The following is a 12099-nucleotide window of genomic DNA, read 5'->3' as shown; positions in this document are numbered from 1 at the left end:
GAGCGGGCGCAAGCCTAGCCAGCAGAGTGGCGCAGTGGAAGCGTGCTGGGCCCATAACCCAGAGGTCCGTGGATCGAAACCACGCTCTGCTAAAATTATTTATTTTGCGGACTGCGTCGAGCTCGATTATTACGCCCACAGCGTGGGCTGGGGTGCTTTGACTCAGCGTTAACAGCAAACCCCGTAATTCTGAAGTGTGAAGAATGCGAGAACCACTTCCTAAGATGTAGCATTTTTTAAGATTTCGCACCAACTACACTCCACGGTCGCAAAGTTAATGCTCTTACGACCCCCATACGGGCAACACTCGAACAGGTTTGTGAGATAAAAATCGCACCTCCCCGGCGGGGAATCGAACCCCGGTCTCCCGCGTGACAGGCGGGGATACTAACCACTATACTACCGAGGATGCGCTGTAGACAGGTGCCCTTGTGCGAGAGATATGGTGCTAGTAGCCGCAAACGTCCTACACTAAGTTCGGCGAGTGATAGAGCAGCAATTAAAAATCGGATGTGCCTCCCCGGCGGGGAATCGAACCCCGGTCTCCCGCGTGACAGGCGGGGATACTAACCACTATACTACCGAGGAAGACGCAGCTAGCGTCTCGAATGCACAATTATGTTACTCAAATAGCTGATACATCTCAAACCTAGCCTCCTGTTGCTGTCAGAGACAGCTGCTATGAAATAAAAGTATGCCCCAGGTGAGGCTCGAACTCACAACCCCGGCATTGCTCACGGCTACTGCCTTATAAGTACCGTGCGCTAACCAATTGCGCCACTGGGGCTACAACACAGCGCTCTCAGTTAGCGGTATTCACTTTGCTGCAAACCAGTGGTGGCCACAGAAACATACGATCGCCACCTGATGCCATACTGCGACTTTGGCACCTGACTACCAATGCTTCGTGCTATTCTTGTTTCATATGCTACGCTTACATGCACATCAACCGGCTCTCGTCGTCGAGAAAACGCGGGAAAACGCGCGCCTTGCCTTCTGCTACCTGTCGAACAGCGAGAGCAGATGCGTGGCAAGCTCTAAGCTCTGCAGGCGCACTGCGGCCACGCAGCTGCACGAAAGGTACCTTCCTTGGGAGCTTGCTCAGCCATGGAGAACACGTTTCTTAGCGAATTGCACTTGTCTCGTAGAAAGAAGTGCTGCCATTGGCCCTGTGGCGCAACGGATAACGCGTCTGACTACGGATCAGAAGATTCCAGGTTCGAATCCTGGCAGGGTCGGCATTTTGTTAGTTGCCGACGCGTAGCTGGGCAGTGGATTTCGTATGTCGCCGCATCGTGGAGTGCTTTGTTGCTCCTGTGCATCTCGCAGCTGCATGTCGAGTCGATCGTGGTAAATATCGCTGCCTGCAAGCGTCAGCGTAGCGTCAGTCGAGCAAAGTCGAGACAAGTCAAGCTGAGAGCTGTAGGAGATGATACGCAATTAAATACAGGCGTGTGAAAGCGACGCAGACAACACTTCCCAAGTGTCCCACGTCACGTGGCGAAGAGCGGGCGCAAGCCTAGCCAGCAGGGTGGCGCAGTGGGAGCGTGCTGTGCCCATAACCCAGAGGTCCGTGGATCGAAACCACGCTCTGCTAAAATTATTTATTTTGCGGACTGCGTCGAGCTCTATTATTACGCCCACAGCGTGGGCTGGGGTGCTTTGACTCAGCGTTAACAGCAAACCCCGTAATTCTGAAGTGTGAAGAATGCGAGAACCACTTCCTAAGATGTAGCATTTTTTAAGATTTCGCACCAACTACACTCCACGGTCGCAAAGTTAATGCTCTTACGACCCCCATACGGGCAACACTCGAACAGGTTTGTGAGATAAAAATCGCACCTCCCCGGCGGGGAATCGAACCCCGGTCTCCCGCGTGACAGGCGGGGATACTAACCACTATACTACCGAGGATGCGCTGTAGGCAGGTGCCCTTGTGCGAGAGATATGGTGCTAGTAGCCGCAAACGTCCTACACTAAGTTCGGCGAGTGATAGAGCAGCAATTAAAAATCGGATGTGCCTCCCCGGCGGGGAATCGAACCCCGGTCTCCCGCGTGACAGGCGGGGATACTAACCACTATACTACCGAGGAAGACGCAGCTAGCGTCTCGAATGCACAATTATGTTACTCAAATAGCTGATACATCTCAAACCTAGCCTCCTGTTGCTGTCAGAGACAGCTGCTATGAAATAAAAGTATGCCCCAGGTGAGGCTCGAACTCACAACCCCGGCATTGCTCACGGCTACTGCCTTATAAGTACCGTGCGCTAACCAATTGCGCCACTGGGGCTACAACACAGCGCTCTCAGTTAGCGGTATTCACTTTGCTGCAAACCAGTGGTGGCCACAGAAACATACGATCGCCACCTGATGCCATACTGCGACTTTGGCACCTGACTACCAATGCTTCGTGCTATTCTTGTTTCATATGCTACGCTTACATGCACATCAACCGGCTCTCGTCGTCGAGAAAACGCGGGAAAACGCGCGCCTTGCCTTCTGCTACCTGTCGAACAGCGAGAGCAGATGCGTGGCAAGCTCTAAGCTCTGCAGGCGCACTGCGGCCACGCAGCTGCACGAAAGGTACCTTCCTTGGGAGCTTGCTCAGCCATGGAGAACACGTTTCTTAGCGAATTGCACTTGTCTCGTAGAAAGAAGTGCTGCCATTGGCCCTGTGGCGCAACGGATAACGCGTCTGACTACGGATCAGAAGATTCCAGGTTCGAATCCTGGCAGGGTCGGCATTTTGTTAGTTGCCGACGCGTAGCTGGGCAGTGGATTTCGTATGTCGCCGCATCGTGGAGTGCTTTGTTGCTCCTGTGCATCTCGCAGCTGCATGTCGAGTCGATCGTGGTAAATATCGCTGCCTGCAAGCGTCAGCGTAGCGTCAGTCGAGCAAAGTCGAGACAAGTCAAGCTGAGAGCTGTAGGAGATGATACGCAATTAAATACAGGCGTGTGAAAGCGACGCAGACAACACTTCCCAAGTGTCCCACGTCACGTGGCGAAGAGCGGGCGCAAGCCTAGCCAGCAGGGTGGCGCAGTGGGAGCGTGCTGTGCCCATAACCCAGAGGTCCGTGGATCGAAACCACGCTCTGCTAAAATTATTTATTTTGCGGACTGCGTCGAGCTCTATTATTACGCCCACAGCGTGGGCTGGGGTGCTTTGACTCAGCGTTAACAGCAAACCCCGTAATTCTGAAGTGTGAAGAATGCGAGAACCACTTCCTAAGATGTAGCATTTTTTAAGATTTCGCACCAACTACACTCCACGGTCGCAAAGTTAATGCTCTTACGACCCCCATACGGGCAACACTCGAACAGGTTTGTGAGATAAAAATCGCACCTCCCCGGCGGGGAATCGAACCCCGGTCTCCCGCGTGACAGGCGGGGATACTAACCACTATACTACCGAGGATGCGCTGTAGACAGGTGCCCTTGTGCGAGAGATATGGTGCTAGTAGCCGCAAACGTCCTACACTAAGTTCGGCGAGTGATAGAGCAGCAATTAAAAATCGGATGTGCCTCCCCGGCGGGGAATCGAACCCCGGTCTCCCGCGTGACAGGCGGGGATACTAACCACTATACTACCGAGGAAGACGCAGCTAGCGTCTCGAATGCACAATTATGTTACTCAAATAGCTGATACATCTCAAACCTAGCCTCCTGTTGCTGTCAGAGACAGCTGCTATGAAATAAAAGTATGCCCCAGGTGAGGCTCGAACTCACAACCCCGGCATTGCTCACGGCTACTGCCTTATAAGTACCGTGCGCTAACCAATTGCGCCACTGGGGCTACAACACAGCGCTCTCAGTTAGCGGTATTCACTTTGCTGCAAACCAGTGGTGGCCACAGAAACATACGATCGCCACCTGATGCCATACTGCGACTTTGGCACCTGACTACCAATGCTTCGTGCTATTCTTGTTTCATATGCTACGCTTACATGCACATCAACCGGCTCTCGTCGTCGAGAAAACGCGGGAAAACGCGCGCCTTGCCTTCTGCTACCTGTCGAACAGCGAGAGCAGATGCGTGGCAAGCTCTAAGCTCTGCAGGCGCACTGCGGCCACGCAGCTGCACGAAAGGTACCTTCCTTGGGAGCTTGCTCAGCCATGGAGAACACGTTTCTTAGCGAATTGCACTTGTCTCGTAGAAAGAAGTGCTGCCATTGGCCCTGTGGCGCAACGGATAACGCGTCTGACTACGGATCAGAAGATTCCAGGTTCGAATCCTGGCAGGGTCGGCATTTTGTTAGTTGCCGACGCGTAGCTGGGCAGTGGATTTCGTATGTCGCCGCATCGTGGAGTGCTTTGTTGCTCCTGTGCATCTCGCAGCTGCATGTCGAGTCGATCGTGGTAAATATCGCTGCCTGCAAGCGTCAGCGTAGCGTCAGTCGAGCAAAGTCGAGACAAGTCAAGCTGAGAGCTGTAGGAGATGATACGCAATTAAATACAGGCGTGTGAAAGCGACGCAGACAACACTTCCCAAGTGTCCCACGTCACGTGGCGAAGAGCGGGCGCAAGCCTAGCCAGCAGGGTGGCGCAGTGGGAGCGTGCTGTGCCCATAACCCAGAGGTCCGTGGATCGAAACCACGCTCTGCTAAAATTATTTATTTTGCGGACTGCGTCGAGCTCTATTATTACGCCCACAGCGTGGGCTGGGGTGCTTTGACTCAGCGTTAACAGCAAACCCCGTAATTCTGAAGTGTGAAGAATGCGAGAACCACTTCCTAAGATGTAGCATTTTTTAAGATTTCGCACCAACTACACTCCACGGTCGCAAAGTTAATGCTCTTACGACCCCCATACGGGCAACACTCGAACAGGTTTGTGAGATAAAAATCGCACCTCCCCGGCGGGGAATCGAACCCCGGTCTCCCGCGTGACAGGCGGGGATACTAACCACTATACTACCGAGGATGCGCTGTAGACAGGTGCCCTTGTGCGAGAGATATGGTGCTAGTAGCCGCAAACGTCCTACACTAAGTTCGGCGAGTGATAGAGCAGCAATTAAAAATCGGATGTGCCTCCCCGGCGGGGAATCGAACCCCGGTCTCCCGCGTGACAGGCGGGGATACTAACCACTATACTACCGAGGAAGACGCAGCTAGCGTCTCGAATGCACAATTATGTTACTCAAATAGCTGATACATCTCAAACCTAGCCTCCTGTTGCTGTCAGAGACAGCTGCTATGAAATAAAAGTATGCCCCAGGTGAGGCTCGAACTCACAACCCCGGCATTGCTCACGGCTACTGCCTTATAAGTACCGTGCGCTAACCAATTGCGCCACTGGGGCTACAACACAGCGCTCTCAGTTAGCGGTATTCACTTTGCTGCAAACCAGTGGTGGCCACAGAAACATACGATCGCCACCTGATGCCATACTGCGACTTTGGCACCTGACTACCAATGCTTCGTGCTATTCTTGTTTCATATGCTACGCTTACATGCACATCAACCGGCTCTCGTCGTCGAGAAAACGCGGGAAAACGCGCGCCTTGCCTTCTGCTACCTGTCGAACAGCGAGAGCAGATGCGTGGCAAGCTCTAAGCTCTGCAGGCGCACTGCGGCCACGCAGCTGCACGAAAGGTACCTTCCTTGGGAGCTTGCTCAGCCATGGAGAACACGTTTCTTAGCGAATTGCACTTGTCTCGTAGAAAGAAGTGCTGCCATTGGCCCTGTGGCGCAACGGATAACGCGTCTGACTACGGATCAGAAGATTCCAGGTTCGAATCCTGGCAGGGTCGGCATTTTGTTAGTTGCCGACGCGTAGCTGGGCAGTGGATTTCGTATGTCGCCGCATCGTGGAGTGCTTTGTTGCTCCTGTGCATCTCGCAGCTGCATGTCGAGTCGATCGTGGTAAATATCGCTGCCTGCAAGCGTCAGCGTAGCGTCAGTCGAGCAAAGTCGAGACAAGTCAAGCTGAGAGCTGTAGGAGATGATACGCAATTAAATACAGGCGTGTGAAAGCGACGCAGACAACACTTCCCAAGTGTCCCACGTCACGTGGCGAAGAGCGGGCGCAAGCCTAGCCAGCAGGGTGGCGCAGTGGGAGCGTGCTGTGCCCATAACCCAGAGGTCCGTGGATCGAAACCACGCTCTGCTAAAATTATTTATTTTGCGGACTGCGTCGAGCTCTATTATTACGCCCACAGCGTGGGCTGGGGTGCTTTGACTCAGCGTTAACAGCAAACCCCGTAATTCTGAAGTGTGAAGAATGCGAGAACCACTTCCTAAGATGTAGCATTTTTTAAGATTTCGCACCAACTACACTCCACGGTCGCAAAGTTAATGCTCTTACGACCCCCATACGGGCAACACTCGAACAGGTTTGTGAGATAAAAATCGCACCTCCCCGGCGGGGAATCGAACCCCGGTCTCCCGCGTGACAGGCGGGGATACTAACCACTATACTACCGAGGATGCGCTGTAGACAGGTGCCCTTGTGCGAGAGATATGGTGCTAGTAGCCGCAAACGTCCTACACTAAGTTCGGCGAGTGATAGAGCAGCAATTAAAAATCGGATGTGCCTCCCCGGCGGGGAATCGAACCCCGGTCTCCCGCGTGACAGGCGGGGATACTAACCACTATACTACCGAGGAAGACGCAGCTAGCGTCTCGAATGCACAATTATGTTACTCAAATAGCTGATACATCTCAAACCTAGCCTCCTGTTGCTGTCAGAGACAGCTGCTATGAAATAAAAGTATGCCCCAGGTGAGGCTCGAACTCACAACCCCGGCATTGCTCACGGCTACTGCCTTATAAGTACCGTGCGCTAACCAATTGCGCCACTGGGGCTACAACACAGCGCTCTCAGTTAGCGGTATTCACTTTGCTGCAAACCAGTGGTGGCCACAGAAACATACGATCGCCACCTGATGCCATACTGCGACTTTGGCACCTGACTACCAATGCTTCGTGCTATTCTTGTTTCATATGCTACGCTTACATGCACATCAACCGGCTCTCGTCGTCGAGAAAACGCGGGAAAACGCGCGCCTTGCCTTCTGCTACCTGTCGAACAGCGAGAGCAGATGCGTGGCAAGCTCTAAGCTCTGCAGGCGCACTGCGGCCACGCAGCTGCACGAAAGGTACCTTCCTTGGGAGCTTGCTCAGCCATGGAGAACACGTTTCTTAGCGAATTGCACTTGTCTCGTAGAAAGAAGTGCTGCCATTGGCCCTGTGGCGCAACGGATAACGCGTCTGACTACGGATCAGAAGATTCCAGGTTCGAATCCTGGCAGGGTCGGCATTTTGTTAGTTGCCGACGCGTAGCTGGGCAGTGGATTTCGTATGTCGCCGCATCGTGGAGTGCTTTGTTGCTCCTGTGCATCTCGCAGCTGCATGTCGAGTCGATCGTGGTAAATATCGCTGCCTGCAAGCGTCAGCGTAGCGTCAGTCGAGCAAAGTCGAGACAAGTCAAGCTGAGAGCTGTAGGAGATGATACGCAATTAAATACAGGCGTGTGAAAGCGACGCAGACAACACTTCCCAAGTGTCCCACGTCACGTGGCGAAGAGCGGGCGCAAGCCTAGCCAGCAGGGTGGCGCAGTGGGAGCGTGCTGTGCCCATAACCCAGAGGTCCGTGGATCGAAACCACGCTCTGCTAAAATTATTTATTTTGCGGACTGCGTCGAGCTCTATTATTACGCCCACAGCGTGGGCTGGGGTGCTTTGACTCAGCGTTAACAGCAAACCCCGTAATTCTGAAGTGTGAAGAATGCGAGAACCACTTCCTAAGATGTAGCATTTTTTAAGATTTCGCACCAACTACACTCCACGGTCGCAAAGTTAATGCTCTTACGACCCCCATACGGGCAACACTCGAACAGGTTTGTGAGATAAAAATCGCACCTCCCCGGCGGGGAATCGAACCCCGGTCTCCCGCGTGACAGGCGGGGATACTAACCACTATACTACCGAGGATGCGCTGTAGACAGGTGCCCTTGTGCGAGAGATATGGTGCTAGTAGCCGCAAACGTCCTACACTAAGTTCGGCGAGTGATAGAGCAGCAATTAAAAATCGGATGTGCCTCCCCGGCGGGGAATCGAACCCCGGTCTCCCGCGTGACAGGCGGGGATACTAACCACTATACTACCGAGGAAGACGCAGCTAGCGTCTCGAATGCACAATTATGTTACTCAAATAGCTGATACATCTCAAACCTAGCCTCCTGTTGCTGTCAGAGACAGCTGCTATGAAATAAAAGTATGCCCCAGGTGAGGCTCGAACTCACAACCCCGGCATTGCTCACGGCTACTGCCTTATAAGTACCGTGCGCTAACCAATTGCGCCACTGGGGCTACAACACAGCGCTCTCAGTTAGCGGTATTCACTTTGCTGCAAACCAGTGGTGGCCACAGAAACATACGATCGCCACCTGATGCCATACTGCGACTTTGGCACCTGACTACCAATGCTTCGTGCTATTCTTGTTTCATATGCTACGCTTACATGCACATCAACCGGCTCTCGTCGTCGAGAAAACGCGGGAAAACGCGCGCCTTGCCTTCTGCTACCTGTCGAACAGCGAGAGCAGATGCGTGGCAAGCTCTAAGCTCTGCAGGCGCACTGCGGCCACGCAGCTGCACGAAAGGTACCTTCCTTGGGAGCTTGCTCAGCCATGGAGAACACGTTTCTTAGCGAATTGCACTTGTCTCGTAGAAAGAAGTGCTGCCATTGGCCCTGTGGCGCAACGGATAACGCGTCTGACTACGGATCAGAAGATTCCAGGTTCGAATCCTGGCAGGGTCGGCATTTTGTTAGTTGCCGACGCGTAGCTGGGCAGTGGATTTCGTATGTCGCCGCATCGTGGAGTGCTTTGTTGCTCCTGTGCATCTCGCAGCTGCATGTCGAGTCGATCGTGGTAAATATCGCTGCCTGCAAGCGTCAGCGTAGCGTCAGTCGAGCAAAGTCGAGACAAGTCAAGCTGAGAGCTGTAGGAGATGATACGCAATTAAATACAGGCGTGTGAAAGCGACGCAGACAACACTTCCCAAGTGTCCCACGTCACGTGGCGAAGAGCGGGCGCAAGCCTAGCCAGCAGGGTGGCGCAGTGGGAGCGTGCTGTGCCCATAACCCAGAGGTCTGTGGATCGAAACCACGCTCTGCTAAAATTATTTATTTTGCGGACTGCGTCGAGCTCTATTATTACGCCCACAGCGTGGGCTGGGGTGCTTTGACTCAGCGTTAACAGCAAACCCCGTAATTCTGAAGTGTGAAGAATGCGAGAACCACTTCCTAAGATGTAGCATTTTTTAAGATTTCGCACCAACTACACTCCACGGTCGCAAAGTTAATGCTCTTACGACCCCCATACGGGCAACACTCGAACAGGTTTGTGAGATAAAAATCGCACCTCCCCGGCGGGGAATCGAACCCCGGTCTCCCGCGTGACAGGCGGGGATACTAACCACTATACTACCGAGGAAGACGCAGCTAGCGTCTCGAATGCACAATTATGTTACTCAAATAGCTGATACATCTCAAACCTAGCCTCCTGTTGCTGTCAGAGACAGCTGCTATGAAATAAAAGTATGCCCCAGGTGAGGCTCGAACTCACAACCCCGGCATTGCTCACGGCTACTGCCTTATAAGTACCGTGCGCTAACCAATTGCGCCACTGGGGCTACAACACAGCGCTCTCAGTTAGCGGTATTCACTTTGCTGCAAACCAGTGGTGGCCACAGAAACATACGATCGCCACCTGATGCCATACTGCGACTTTGGCACCTGACTACCAATGCTTCGTGCTATTCTTGTTTCATATGCTACGCTTACATGCACATCAACCGGCTCTCGTCGTCGAGAAAACGCGGGAAAACGCGCGCCTTGCCTTCTGCTACCTGTCGAACAGCGAGAGCAGATGCGTGGCAAGCTCTAAGCTCTGCAGGCGCACTGCGGCCACGCAGCTGCACGAAAGGTACCTTCCTTGGGAGCTTGCTCAGCCATGGAGAACACGTTTCTTAGCGAATTGCACTTGTCTCGTAGAAAGAAGTGCTGCCATTGGCCCTGTGGCGCAACGGATAACGCGTCTGACTACGGATCAGAAGATTCCAGGTTCGAATCCTGGCAGGGTCGGCATTTTGTTAGTTGCCGACGCGTAGCTGGGCAGTGGATTTCGTATGTCGCCGCATCGTGGAGTGCTTTGTTGCTCCTGTGCATCTCGCAGCTGCATGTCGAGTCGATCGTGGTAAATATCGCTGCCTGCAAGCGTCAGCGTAGCGTCAGTCGAGCAAAGTCGAGACAAGTCAAGCTGAGAGCTGTAGGAGATGATACGCAATTAAATACAGGCGTGTGAAAGCGACGCAGACAACACTTCCCAAGTGTCCCACGTCACGTGGCGAAGAGCGGGCGCAAGCCTAGCCAGCAGGGTGGCGCAGTGGGAGCGTGCTGTGCCCATAACCCAGAGGTCTGTGGATCGAAACCACGCTCTGCTAAAATTATTTATTTTGCGGACTGCGTCGAGCTCTATTATTACGCCCACAGCGTGGGCTGGGGTGCTTTGACTCAGCGTTAACAGCAAACCCCGTAATTCTGAAGTGTGAAGAATGCGAGAACCACTTCCTAAGATGTAGCATTTTTTAAGATTTCGCACCAACTACACTCCACGGTCGCAAAGTTAATGCTCTTACGACCCCCATACGGGCAACACTCGAACAGGTTTGTGAGATAAAAATCGCACCTCCCCGGCGGGGAATCGAACCCCGGTCTCCCGCGTGACAGGCGGGGATACTAACCACTATACTACCGAGGATGCGCTGTAGACAGGTGCCCTTGTGCGAGAGATATGGTGCTAGTAGCCGCAAACGTCCTACACTAAGTTCGGCGAGTGATAGAGCAGCAATTAAAAATCGGATGTGCCTCCCCGGCGGGGAATCGAACCCCGGTCTCCCGCGTGACAGGCGGGGATACTAACCACTATACTACCGAGGAAGACGCAGCTAGCGTCTCGAATGCACAATTATGTTACTCAAATAGCTGATACATCTCAAACCTAGCCTCCTGTTGCTGTCAGAGACAGCTGCTATGAAATAAAAGTATGCCCCAGGTGAGGCTCGAACTCACAACCCCGGCATTGCTCACGGCTACTGCCTTATAAGTACCGTGCGCTAACCAATTGCGCCACTGGGGCTACAACACAGCGCTCTCAGTTAGCGGTATTCACTTTGCTGCAAACCAGTGGTGGCCACAGAAACATACGATCGCCACCTGATGCCATACTGCGACTTTGGCACCTGACTACCAATGCTTCGTGCTATTCTTGTTTCATATGCTACGCTTACATGCACATCAACCGGCTCTCGTCGTCGAGAAAACGCGGGAAAACGCGCGCCTTGCCTTCTGCTACCTGTCGAACAGCGAGAGCAGATGCGTGGCAAGCTCTAAGCTCTGCAGGCGCACTGCGGCCACGCAGCTGCACGAAAGGTACCTTCCTTGGGAGCTTGCTCAGCCATGGAGAACACGTTTCTTAGCGAATTGCACTTGTCTCGTAGAAAGAAGTGCTGCCATTGGCCCTGTGGCGCAACGGATAACGCGTCTGACTACGGATCAGAAGATTCCAGGTTCGAATCCTGGCAGGGTCGGCATTTTGTTAGTTGCCGACGCGTAGCTGGGCAGTGGATTTCGTATGTCGCCGCATCGTGGAGTGCTTTGTTGCTCCTGTGCATCTCGCAGCTGCATGTCGAGTCGATCGTGGTAAATATCGCTGCCTGCAAGCGTCAGCGTAGCGTCAGTCGAGCAAAGTCGAGACAAGTCAAGCTGAGAGCTGTAGGAGATGATACGCAATTAAATACAGGCGTGTGAAAGCGACGCAGACAACACTTCCCAAGTGTCCCACGTCACGTGGCGAAGAGCGGGCGCAAGCCTAGCCAGCAGAGTGGCGCAGTGGGAGCGTGTTGGGCACATAACCCAGAGGTCCGTGGATCGAAACCACGCTCTGCTAAAATTATTTATTTTGCGGACTGCGTCGAGCTCTATTATTACGCCCACAGCGTGGGCTGGGGTGCTTTGACTCAGCGTTAACAGCAAACCCCGTAATTCTGAAGTGTGAAGAATGCGAGAACCACTTCCTAAGATGTAGCATTTTTT

At 53.3% G+C, this 12099-nt stretch overlaps 33 non-coding genes across 33 annotated transcripts; 10 read left to right on the top strand and 23 right to left on the bottom strand.

Moving 5' to 3' along the window:
- Window positions 1-20: 20 nt before the first annotated feature.
- On the top strand, window positions 21-92 carry Trnam-cau (transfer RNA methionine (anticodon CAU)). The gene has a single exon. It is a non-coding gene; the product is annotated as a tRNA-Met (tRNA).
- A 245-nt stretch (window positions 93-337) lies between these two features.
- On the bottom strand, window positions 338-409 carry Trnad-guc (transfer RNA aspartic acid (anticodon GUC)). Its single transcript has one exon. It is a non-coding gene; the product is annotated as a tRNA-Asp (tRNA).
- A 107-nt stretch (window positions 410-516) lies between these two features.
- Window positions 517-588, bottom strand: Trnad-guc (transfer RNA aspartic acid (anticodon GUC)). The gene has a single exon. It is a non-coding gene; the product is annotated as a tRNA-Asp (tRNA).
- A 107-nt stretch (window positions 589-695) lies between these two features.
- On the bottom strand, window positions 696-787 carry Trnai-uau (transfer RNA isoleucine (anticodon UAU)). The gene is given in 2 exon segments: window positions 696-731; window positions 750-787. It is a non-coding gene; the product is annotated as a tRNA-Ile (tRNA).
- A 378-nt stretch (window positions 788-1165) lies between these two features.
- On the top strand, window positions 1166-1238 carry Trnar-acg (transfer RNA arginine (anticodon ACG)). Its single transcript has one exon. It is a non-coding gene; the product is annotated as a tRNA-Arg (tRNA).
- Window positions 1239-1842: 604 nt separating this feature from the next.
- Window positions 1843-1914, bottom strand: Trnad-guc (transfer RNA aspartic acid (anticodon GUC)). The gene has a single exon. It is a non-coding gene; the product is annotated as a tRNA-Asp (tRNA).
- A 107-nt stretch (window positions 1915-2021) lies between these two features.
- On the bottom strand, window positions 2022-2093 carry Trnad-guc (transfer RNA aspartic acid (anticodon GUC)). The gene has a single exon. It is a non-coding gene; the product is annotated as a tRNA-Asp (tRNA).
- Window positions 2094-2200: 107 nt separating this feature from the next.
- Trnai-uau (transfer RNA isoleucine (anticodon UAU)) lies at window positions 2201-2292 on the bottom strand. Its single transcript is given in 2 exon segments — window positions 2201-2236; window positions 2255-2292. It is a non-coding gene; the product is annotated as a tRNA-Ile (tRNA).
- A 378-nt stretch (window positions 2293-2670) lies between these two features.
- Window positions 2671-2743, top strand: Trnar-acg (transfer RNA arginine (anticodon ACG)). The gene has a single exon. It is a non-coding gene; the product is annotated as a tRNA-Arg (tRNA).
- Window positions 2744-3347: 604 nt separating this feature from the next.
- Window positions 3348-3419, bottom strand: Trnad-guc (transfer RNA aspartic acid (anticodon GUC)). The gene has a single exon. It is a non-coding gene; the product is annotated as a tRNA-Asp (tRNA).
- A 107-nt stretch (window positions 3420-3526) lies between these two features.
- Window positions 3527-3598, bottom strand: Trnad-guc (transfer RNA aspartic acid (anticodon GUC)). The gene has a single exon. It is a non-coding gene; the product is annotated as a tRNA-Asp (tRNA).
- A 107-nt stretch (window positions 3599-3705) lies between these two features.
- On the bottom strand, window positions 3706-3797 carry Trnai-uau (transfer RNA isoleucine (anticodon UAU)). The gene is given in 2 exon segments: window positions 3706-3741; window positions 3760-3797. It is a non-coding gene; the product is annotated as a tRNA-Ile (tRNA).
- A 378-nt stretch (window positions 3798-4175) lies between these two features.
- Trnar-acg (transfer RNA arginine (anticodon ACG)) lies at window positions 4176-4248 on the top strand. Its single transcript has one exon. It is a non-coding gene; the product is annotated as a tRNA-Arg (tRNA).
- A 604-nt stretch (window positions 4249-4852) lies between these two features.
- Window positions 4853-4924, bottom strand: Trnad-guc (transfer RNA aspartic acid (anticodon GUC)). The gene has a single exon. It is a non-coding gene; the product is annotated as a tRNA-Asp (tRNA).
- Window positions 4925-5031: 107 nt separating this feature from the next.
- Trnad-guc (transfer RNA aspartic acid (anticodon GUC)) lies at window positions 5032-5103 on the bottom strand. Its single transcript has one exon. It is a non-coding gene; the product is annotated as a tRNA-Asp (tRNA).
- A 107-nt stretch (window positions 5104-5210) lies between these two features.
- Window positions 5211-5302, bottom strand: Trnai-uau (transfer RNA isoleucine (anticodon UAU)). The gene is given in 2 exon segments: window positions 5211-5246; window positions 5265-5302. It is a non-coding gene; the product is annotated as a tRNA-Ile (tRNA).
- Window positions 5303-5680: 378 nt separating this feature from the next.
- On the top strand, window positions 5681-5753 carry Trnar-acg (transfer RNA arginine (anticodon ACG)). The gene has a single exon. It is a non-coding gene; the product is annotated as a tRNA-Arg (tRNA).
- Window positions 5754-6357: 604 nt separating this feature from the next.
- On the bottom strand, window positions 6358-6429 carry Trnad-guc (transfer RNA aspartic acid (anticodon GUC)). The gene has a single exon. It is a non-coding gene; the product is annotated as a tRNA-Asp (tRNA).
- Window positions 6430-6536: 107 nt separating this feature from the next.
- Window positions 6537-6608, bottom strand: Trnad-guc (transfer RNA aspartic acid (anticodon GUC)). The gene has a single exon. It is a non-coding gene; the product is annotated as a tRNA-Asp (tRNA).
- Window positions 6609-6715: 107 nt separating this feature from the next.
- On the bottom strand, window positions 6716-6807 carry Trnai-uau (transfer RNA isoleucine (anticodon UAU)). The gene is given in 2 exon segments: window positions 6716-6751; window positions 6770-6807. It is a non-coding gene; the product is annotated as a tRNA-Ile (tRNA).
- Window positions 6808-7185: 378 nt separating this feature from the next.
- Trnar-acg (transfer RNA arginine (anticodon ACG)) lies at window positions 7186-7258 on the top strand. Its single transcript has one exon. It is a non-coding gene; the product is annotated as a tRNA-Arg (tRNA).
- A 604-nt stretch (window positions 7259-7862) lies between these two features.
- On the bottom strand, window positions 7863-7934 carry Trnad-guc (transfer RNA aspartic acid (anticodon GUC)). The gene has a single exon. It is a non-coding gene; the product is annotated as a tRNA-Asp (tRNA).
- Window positions 7935-8041: 107 nt separating this feature from the next.
- Trnad-guc (transfer RNA aspartic acid (anticodon GUC)) lies at window positions 8042-8113 on the bottom strand. The gene has a single exon. It is a non-coding gene; the product is annotated as a tRNA-Asp (tRNA).
- Window positions 8114-8220: 107 nt separating this feature from the next.
- Window positions 8221-8312, bottom strand: Trnai-uau (transfer RNA isoleucine (anticodon UAU)). The gene is given in 2 exon segments: window positions 8221-8256; window positions 8275-8312. It is a non-coding gene; the product is annotated as a tRNA-Ile (tRNA).
- A 378-nt stretch (window positions 8313-8690) lies between these two features.
- Trnar-acg (transfer RNA arginine (anticodon ACG)) lies at window positions 8691-8763 on the top strand. The gene has a single exon. It is a non-coding gene; the product is annotated as a tRNA-Arg (tRNA).
- Window positions 8764-9367: 604 nt separating this feature from the next.
- On the bottom strand, window positions 9368-9439 carry Trnad-guc (transfer RNA aspartic acid (anticodon GUC)). The gene has a single exon. It is a non-coding gene; the product is annotated as a tRNA-Asp (tRNA).
- Window positions 9440-9546: 107 nt separating this feature from the next.
- Window positions 9547-9638, bottom strand: Trnai-uau (transfer RNA isoleucine (anticodon UAU)). Its single transcript is given in 2 exon segments — window positions 9547-9582; window positions 9601-9638. It is a non-coding gene; the product is annotated as a tRNA-Ile (tRNA).
- A 378-nt stretch (window positions 9639-10016) lies between these two features.
- Trnar-acg (transfer RNA arginine (anticodon ACG)) lies at window positions 10017-10089 on the top strand. The gene has a single exon. It is a non-coding gene; the product is annotated as a tRNA-Arg (tRNA).
- Window positions 10090-10693: 604 nt separating this feature from the next.
- Window positions 10694-10765, bottom strand: Trnad-guc (transfer RNA aspartic acid (anticodon GUC)). The gene has a single exon. It is a non-coding gene; the product is annotated as a tRNA-Asp (tRNA).
- A 107-nt stretch (window positions 10766-10872) lies between these two features.
- Window positions 10873-10944, bottom strand: Trnad-guc (transfer RNA aspartic acid (anticodon GUC)). The gene has a single exon. It is a non-coding gene; the product is annotated as a tRNA-Asp (tRNA).
- Window positions 10945-11051: 107 nt separating this feature from the next.
- Trnai-uau (transfer RNA isoleucine (anticodon UAU)) lies at window positions 11052-11143 on the bottom strand. Its single transcript is given in 2 exon segments — window positions 11052-11087; window positions 11106-11143. It is a non-coding gene; the product is annotated as a tRNA-Ile (tRNA).
- Window positions 11144-11521: 378 nt separating this feature from the next.
- On the top strand, window positions 11522-11594 carry Trnar-acg (transfer RNA arginine (anticodon ACG)). Its single transcript has one exon. It is a non-coding gene; the product is annotated as a tRNA-Arg (tRNA).
- A 287-nt stretch (window positions 11595-11881) lies between these two features.
- On the top strand, window positions 11882-11953 carry Trnam-cau (transfer RNA methionine (anticodon CAU)). Its single transcript has one exon. It is a non-coding gene; the product is annotated as a tRNA-Met (tRNA).
- The last annotated feature ends 146 nt before the right edge of the window (window positions 11954-12099 follow it).

This window comes from Schistocerca serialis, unplaced genomic scaffold, assembly GCF_023864345.2.
Source record: "Schistocerca serialis cubense isolate TAMUIC-IGC-003099 unplaced genomic scaffold, iqSchSeri2.2 HiC_scaffold_1265, whole genome shotgun sequence".
NCBI lineage: Eukaryota > Metazoa > Arthropoda > Insecta > Orthoptera > Acrididae > Schistocerca > Schistocerca serialis.
The sequence above is the reverse complement of the archived record's forward strand: the minus strand, read 5'-3'. Positions and strand labels throughout refer to the sequence as shown.